The following is an 8,672-nucleotide window of genomic DNA, read 5'->3' on the forward strand; positions in this document are numbered from 1 at the left end:
AAGTACGGACAAATACCTATCTATGTGGTAGACTACATTTTTGCCGACAAAGCGTCCATTCGCCTTCACTTGAACCACAAGAATAAGAATTTTTTATTGACGAAGTAAATGAATTGTCTGTATTTCTTGATTTATTATGGAATTTTCGTTCCCATTATCATAGCATAGCTCTGGCACATATTTTAAGGTGCTCCGAGTGTGGCACTGACGGTAGAAACTCATGACTCGAATTATTTTGAATGCATTTACAAATAATGAAAACACTTTTCAGAAAGTTGAGTTGCCAAGAATGTTTTAGTTTATTTTCAAATGATAATTTTTGTACTTGATGAATAAACAGTACACATGAGAAAGCTTTTTGTGCAGAAATGTTAGAGATGATAAAGTATATGTGAATATCAGTTTAACATCGGTGTTGTCTGTGCTTTATGGTATGAGGAACGACGATATAGTTTTCAATCTAACATTGTATTTGCTGTGTGTGTCAGTTTTCCATGTATGGTTTTTGTCCCTTGATAGCATTCTTTTGATTTCCGCTAGAATCTTGGTTTCCATGATTATTCTAATCTGTTTGGTGTTCGGTGATTTCCTATTTGACGTACGCAGAGTAATAAAATGTTTCGCGAATATGTTAATTGTTGTTTGGATCTATTTATATGACAATTTTTGTGATTATTTCTAGATGCTTCATGATGATATACTGGAATATTCTAACGTTCTGCGTATCTACGTACACAAACATCTTGAGATATTTTCCAGTTAACACTGATTTTACACCTTAAAGTATTTCTTTTGTCATTCATACGGCAGGTCAAATATATTCTTGTTTGTGTCAATCGAACATGACAAACGTTTTAGTAAATCGTTTACATTCAAATTGAATGAGGTAATAAATACACTCCAAAGAAAAAAAAACTTAATTGACTTCTTTTTATGCTTTATTGTCAAATCGACATATTTTGTTTATCTTTCGTAGTAAGTACATCCAAAACAACAGCATTTACTGTTATATCTGCATTTGCTCCCGAATGGTGAACAGTTGTAAGAAGCACAAACTGTTCGACACCCATCTGCGTTATATCCGCAATCAAGTGCCGGGAAGCACTTGTATTGCGCTTCTACGATATCCAATCCTGCAAATAGTTAAACAAAGGAAATTGAATTTTCCGTTTATGTCATGTTTTGTGTGTATATTAATGTATTTGTATATGTAAATTCTACATATATTATAAAGCAATGACAAATCCTTTTATCATTCAATTCCCTTACCATTTATACATAATTGCTCAAAGTGTTAGCTTTCCTCACGATGTTGAATTCTGCATACTTCATACGAAGTGAAAGAACCCAATATTTTAGTTACCATTATTATATAGTAGCATGATATGATAAGATATGAATAAACCGAAATCCTATTTACACAGATATATACTTTGATTATCATTTACGCCATTCATGTTGTTCTTATTTTCTACACCTGTATATATTTGCATTCAACTATACATACCAGAAATGGCTAACACCAACACACAAACAGAAAATAGTACGCACTTCATTTTGCCTAAGACAGGAACCTTTTCTACAGAAGAAGGCAAAACATGTAAATGAAGCAATATGTTACATCAATCGAAATCCGAAAGATCAATCTGATTCAAAAGAAAGAATATCGATTAGCTAGATCCTTTTTTCTCAATTTCCGCTAAATAGATGACGTACTATCTTTAAACAATCCTAATTTCGGCGATTTGATACATCGCATCTATCACAAAGAACTTAAATAAGGGATACTAGAGACAATGTGAGGTCAGCCTCATATCTTGATCTACACTTAGAAATAAATGGTAAAGGAAAACTATTGACCAAACTTAACGACAAACGTGATGACTTTTCATTCAGAATTGTCAACTTTCCTTTTATTTTTGGCAACATCCCTGCAGCACCTGTGTATGAAGTGTTCATATCACGACTCATACGTTATGCCAGAGCTTGCCGAAACTACGCAGACTTTATGTATCGCGCTAGAAATCTAACAAATAAGTTTCTGGAACAAGGTTATGTTGCCACCAGATTAAAGTCATCACTACAGAAGTTTTACGGTTGTCGTCATGAATTCGTTGATCGCTACGGTGTATCCATCTGCGCCATTAAAACTGATTTGTTTAACATGTCATAGTTCCTCTTTCGTCTACCCCGGAATTGATGTTTTATGAGCAACTTTGCGGGTGTTTCTAGAAAAGCAGAGGACGCTTACCCTACCGGTGCACCTGGTCCATGCTCCCAGTTTTTTAGCGGAGTACGAGTTAGTCATTTGCTTTTGTTATTTTGTATGTATAATTGTAGTTGCTTTATGTTCTTTGTTGTGTATGTCTGTTTTCCATGTCTGGTCTTTGTCCCTGGATAACATTCTTTTGATTACCGCTATAACCTTGGTTCCCCTGATTACTTTTTACTATTTTAAGACAGAAAGTATATACATATCCATTATTATAGGTCCTTTTAATAGATCATGTCGATATGTTACTATTGTCAATTAGAAATTGCTGTTTGTGAAGAAACGCTTGAAATAATAACATGAAGCAAGATTGACAAGATATTATATCAAAATATAACCATGATTGTGAGTAAAGATTTAATACCTTGCACCTTCAACATAGTATAAAATAAATCCTATGCAGGCTAGAAACCATTTATGTCAATTTTCAAAATGATTATGTTTTTTCTCAATATTACATTTAATATTGAGCTTCCAACTGAGGGTTCCCGTAATTTGAACAAACGTCTTCTATTGATATCATAAGCAATTACCAATGTGATATTTCGAGGAATATAGAGTAACACTTTTTAAGAGGAAACAAACAAACGAAAATATAATTTGCCAAAAGAAATAAGTTCAGTAATAGAGATACGTTGCAATGCCATTGATCCTGGCCAGGTGACTTTTCGAGTTTTCAATAAGCACTAGAAACTCAATTTTAATTGTACAGTGAAAAGTTCAGAGGATTCTAATTCACGAAAAAAATGTTTTAAACGTATACCTGTTGTCATTAAAAAAAATATTCGTATATTGTACAAACATATTTCTTTATTCTTTAAAGGCGTAAATTAAATAAATATAGATAAATAAATAAAAACCAAACAAAAACACCAAAAAAAAAAAAAAAACAAAACAAACAAACAAACAAACAAAACTTTATAAAAGGCATAGTGTTATAAAGAAGCATAGCAATAGAAAATATAACATATTAGAATTATGTGTCTTTATCACTTTTTATTAAAAGTGTGTTAGCAACATTTTAATTTCTATTTTAATATTTTGCTAGCTATTTTAATAGTTATAAAATTGTTTGTCGCTACCTGTTTAGATTCTTTCATTTTGTCGTGAATTATACCACTGCTGGTTTGTGCGACCTTCCACCATTATGTTTTACAATTTAAAAGAAGTTATGAAATTTGTGGTTAAATGTTCGTCTAGATTGAAGATTTGTTTTATTGAATTCTCGTTTTTGCTATAGATTTTGAATTTTAAAAGCAAAATATTGGGAACGGATATAACGTTTGTATCATAACAACAGTTCATTTTATGTTGTATTAAAAATAATATTTTTCCTTATAAGATAAATCGAGGACTACCATTTATTTCGAAATCTTCTTTGCTTCTCAAAAAGATCATTGTATGAAACTTGCAGTTTACATATTTGTTGAATGAATCTACGACTTTTTTTCTTGTATTTCACTTCAGAATAAAAGAACCCTTACCTATGTATTACCTATCACAATATCACGATATACAATTGTATCCGAGTGATTGCTGAGTTCCCAAAAAAAAAAAAAACTGCATACCTATACTTGTAGATTGATTGAGCGAAAAATACTAGGCTATTGCGAATTTTCTAAATATTTATCGATAAAAAGAAAACTTAACTTGTCCATTTATTCGTCTCTCCGTTGATTTCCAATATAAGAAAAAGTTTTGTGATGTTTGTACACACTAAAAACATAAACATGGACCTTGTCAACCAGAAACCACATTTTGAAGCTTATACAATGATGGAAATTTCCAGGGCTGCTGCAGGGTTATGATCGTTGAGTTAGTGCGCCATCTTATTATACTATTTAGAAGACGCGTACAGCAGCATATTCAGTATATGATAAAAAAAACTTTTTGTTAAATTTAAGCAGTCATTTTGGAACATTTTAAGACAATATCAGCAAATATTGCGCGTTAAAGTTTAACAAAAATGTTACTTATCCACCACAAATTGAGGTTTGATAGATTTAAAAACAAATAATACACATGAATAAGAATTTAAGAATAAAGAGACTCAAACCGATACCAACAAATCCCAAGGCAAAACCTGCAAAACGATAATTCTGTGTTTTTATAGAGACTTAAACATTTATTTTGTTATTAGAGTAGGTGATTTTGCCTTATCCCGAATAAACTTTCCTTCATTTTTATAAGCCATCGCTGGCATTTTCTTCTATATTGATAAATAATGTAAAACAAAGTAATAACACACTTTGACAATATAAGGGTGAATAAGTCTTAAGCCAGTCGATACATTTATGATAAAGTTCATCATATTTCATGCTTAAATATTAGTTGCAATAATATGCCTACCTTTAGTTCTTGCAAAGTGAATAACGTGGACAAAATATTGGCGTATTTATAACAGATTGTCGACAGAAAAAAAAACAATTGCAAAAAGAAAACACGACAAAAATATATCAATCATCTTTTATTACATAATTCGTTTCTTAAATAGTGAACAGGATTAGCATAATGAACTGTGTACAACTACCATTTTCGTTATGACAAGTTGATTACCATTAGTTATATGTTCACATAGAACTATTCAGATGATCGAACAATAGTGAAAAACAAATATATTCCATACACAACAACATATCCTATATCATTGCTGATAGTATTATAATCCTGTATGAGGGGTTTTTAATGTTGAAATAATAGTTCTGTTATTTTTTTTCTGTTTATTAAATCATAACTGTACATTGAATTTCATTTTTCGTTCAGGTAACACACCATCAATTCAAATAGTGGTCTTTTAGAACATACACAATAGTGGTCTTTCACAAATTAAGTGCACTCTTGTAATGTGAACAGGGTAAAAGTGCACATCAAATCTGCAAAATTGAACCCGTTTCAGTATAGAATGGCAATTTCTTGGTTTGTTCGGCAATAGTCACTGTAGGTTTAGATACAGAAATATGTGTTTCATATGATGACTCTCCTTTATTTGAAAAGTAAAGCTTTCCCGTTCTATTTTCTGTTCATTGTCTTCTTCTCGTACGAAAAACATGGATATGTAATAAGTTCAATAAGGAGTTTGACATCAAATTACAATGAACAACACAACACTTGCCTTATTTTTTTAGAAAGTCTTATCATCGAAAGTATACTTTTTTTTCTTTCAACGTTGCGCAAAATCGACTGTGCTAATATTCATGACGTGCACAAGGGAATTTCGAACTTAATATTTACGAGATTGAGCCAATTAGACAATATATCATCCAAAATATGAAAAAAAATATAAAAAAATAAATCAAAAAGGAACAAAAAACGAAATGAAGCCCTTAGTTGTTTTTTATGAAAGATATTTTGCAGAAACCAACTGAGAATGTATCTTAAAATTGATGCTGGATGAACACAGTTTGAAACTGCTAAAAAGCTTTTTTTTTAATTAATTTAAGAATTTGATTTGGGTGAACCAATATATTGCTACTTTCAAATGTGTCGACACTGAAATTGGAAAGGCATTTTCCATTCATTATCATAATTGCTTTCTGTTAAGATATTTTGTGTAATTCTAAGGCTACGCAAACAAAACGTGGTTATTTAATTAATAATGAAGTTATTTTCTGATATTTCAGATATGTTATTTCAATGCAATGTCCTATATTGGCATGATTGCTCAACGAAAAAGTATAAAAAAAAAACAATACATCTGACACTTTGATACAAATAAGATGTACTTGATAGTGATTCTCCAACAACGTTCAAATCATCTTCTTCTATATGAACCGAAAAAGACGTGATCAAAATGCTGAAAATGTTCACCAACAAGTGTGGTTGATGTGTCCATCGAGGTGCAAAACTGTGTATGTGCAATTTCCATGTCATTTGAAACATAAATAGTGTTTTTGGTCAGTATTATATTGTTTTTGTCATTCAAAAACATTGGTGTGATATAAGTACTAAATATGCAAAGCTAAAATTTGTTTCTCAAAAGTATAATTTATATATTAAGGTTGCAATTATGAAACAGAAGACTGTTAAGGTTGTTCGTTTATGGCTTTATGTATTACATAGATCTTTTATATTTGAAATTTTGTGCTGGGAATTTGATTCTTCGAAAATTACTACAACGCTGAATTAATCTGTGAGACATTATGCATGATTGTCTAATATGTCTTTGGAAATAGACCTCTTTTCAAATTATGAATGGCAGGGGTCAAAACATAGAAAACTGAGACTAAAAATGCAACTTACAAGAAATGTGAGAAAACAGTCAAAAACCCGGAATCAATTCAAACGTAATGGACGAATACATCTGATTTTATACAAGAGAAATATGCTCTGATTTTTTTGAAAGACATTGTTACGTTCTCATGTCATGCCAAGTATACGAAGGTAACAAAGCATTTAAAATAATTGAATTCAAGATTCCTATATCTTCAAAGTAACCCAATTACGTTACAGAAATAAATGAATCAGTGTACTATTTGCAACATGGCTTAAGTAATATTTAATATTAAAGGGGACGCTAGGGGAACTGGATTCCAACGGTAATCAGGAGAATAATAAACAAAGAAAAACAGGGAAATTGACACACACAGCAACAAAAAAAAGTGGCCAAAATAAAAAGAAGACTAGTTTTATTAATAATTAAGACTTAGCATGATGCATTATATATCTGGATTAATTTAGGAACTTACGTACATGCAACTGTAAACATACATTTAAAAAAGGACCCTTTCAAATGTTCAGACGTGTATGATAAATGAAGCAAAACAAGAACAACAACGTCTAAAAGTTAATTACTTATACATCTATAAGTAGGTATACATCTACAACAGATGGAGATAATAGAGAAAAAAATTTACCTTACACCATTTTACATAAGCAATATTGTTAATAACCTTTTATTGTTGGTGTTCAGTTGAAAATAGGTTTCGATATGATGAGCTACATGTACATGTATTTATAGCAAAAAAATATTAAAATGCTTATAATGAATTAACATGAAATGACACAAATTGCATTATATATTTCGTAAGCAATTCTTCGGGAACATTCCACAAATAAAACAAAGTGTATGTGTAGTTGAATTACAAAATATTTATATCACACATAGTTGAAACTACATTGTAGATTATGTTTTCTGCACTTAAAATGAAGAATTAGAAAAAGTAATCGAAAGGAAACATTTTCTTAATTTTCAACCATTTATACATAATAGTTATAGTAAACATCAATTTGGTATCATTCTTTTTAGCCTGTCATAGAAACACTTCACTGCAAGCATTTGTCTGTCTTGCCTTAAGTGTCTTGGAATCAATTTAGATAAGATTATTTTTCTCCCTATACTATTACATCTTTCTGTGCACATATTTCACTAAGTCCTTGTTAAAAATTCGATTGTTTTCTATTTGTTGAAATGATCAACACATCTATGTACAAATAAACAGTGTCATAGAAATATAATAGAAAATATAATAAATACCATTTTGTATTTACAAATATCACTAAAAAATAGTATGAAAAAAGTTAAAATTCTTGCAAGTCGACATCTAGCACGCACACACATCCACATAAAAATGTCAAACTTTCATTATTTTAATAAATGTGGACAGAATTATTCTGAAATGCTAGTATAACAAACATTTTCTACACTTGTATAACAAACATATTCTATACATATTTATTCTTTTAGCTATAAGAAAATATGGTGAAGATTTATTTAATTTTCCCTTAATATCCTGTTGAGGACCTCTACAAATGGGTTTGATAAAACTATTGCTTAAATAGAAAATATGTTGATTTTTCTATGTAAAATTAATTAATTAATTAATGGATATTTACCCATAAAATGTATATGCGTGAAGAATCGCATTTTCACACTTCTTATGAGAAAATGAAGAATTGCGTTTTGCTCATTAACTTTTGTTTCTTTTTCTGTTCTTTGTTGTATGTCTCCACTGTTTCTGTCTATTCTTTTTTCAAATTTGTTATTCTGATTTCCGCTTGAATAATGGTTCCACTGTTACTCTTTCAGTATTTCGACTGTATGATAAAACAATATAATGAACCAGTTTATGAACATGATTGGCCTGATTAACGACTTTCATGTGTTCATTAATCTCGTTGGAAATCACCGAACTGCTTGAATACTTTTATTTTTTATTCATACGAAGTTAACAACTTTAACTGAAATGAAGTGTGAATAATTTAGACTTTTCTAAATATTTTATATTTTATCGGATTGTACTTCTTTATCATCAACAAATGTTACAACGGTTGACTTCTAATCGAATACCAGATACTCAAAATAAACGGTCGTCATCATGGACTCGAGGATTGTTATGGTGTATCCAACTGCACCATAAAAATTGATATATTCAACGGGTCATAATTTTCTTTTCCTCGTTTG

General features: G+C 30.4%; 1 long non-coding RNA gene across 7 annotated transcripts; it reads right to left on the minus strand.

Moving 5' to 3' along the window:
- Positions 1-920: 920 nt before the first annotated feature.
- On the minus strand, positions 921-6,986 carry LOC148619082 (uncharacterized). 7 transcript variants are annotated; one of them, XR_015921541.1, is made up of 3 exons: positions 6,962-6,986; positions 1,508-1,579; positions 921-1,133 (listed from the first exon to the last, which is right to left on the minus strand). It is a non-coding gene; the product is annotated as an uncharacterized LOC148619082 (long non-coding RNA). The 7 variants fall into 7 exon arrangements; XR_015921535.1 differs by lacking the exon at positions 6,962-6,986 and adding an exon at positions 4,622-4,701; XR_015921536.1 differs by lacking the exon at positions 6,962-6,986 and adding an exon at positions 4,335-4,359.
- Positions 6,987-8,672: the final 1,686 nt, after the last annotated feature.

This window comes from Perna viridis, chromosome 4 (genome assembly GCF_037379345.1).
Source record: "Perna viridis isolate PV_CMFRI_1.1 ecotype Kerala chromosome 4, ASM3737934v1, whole genome shotgun sequence".
NCBI classification, from domain to species: domain Eukaryota; kingdom Metazoa; phylum Mollusca; class Bivalvia; order Mytilida; family Mytilidae; genus Perna; species Perna viridis.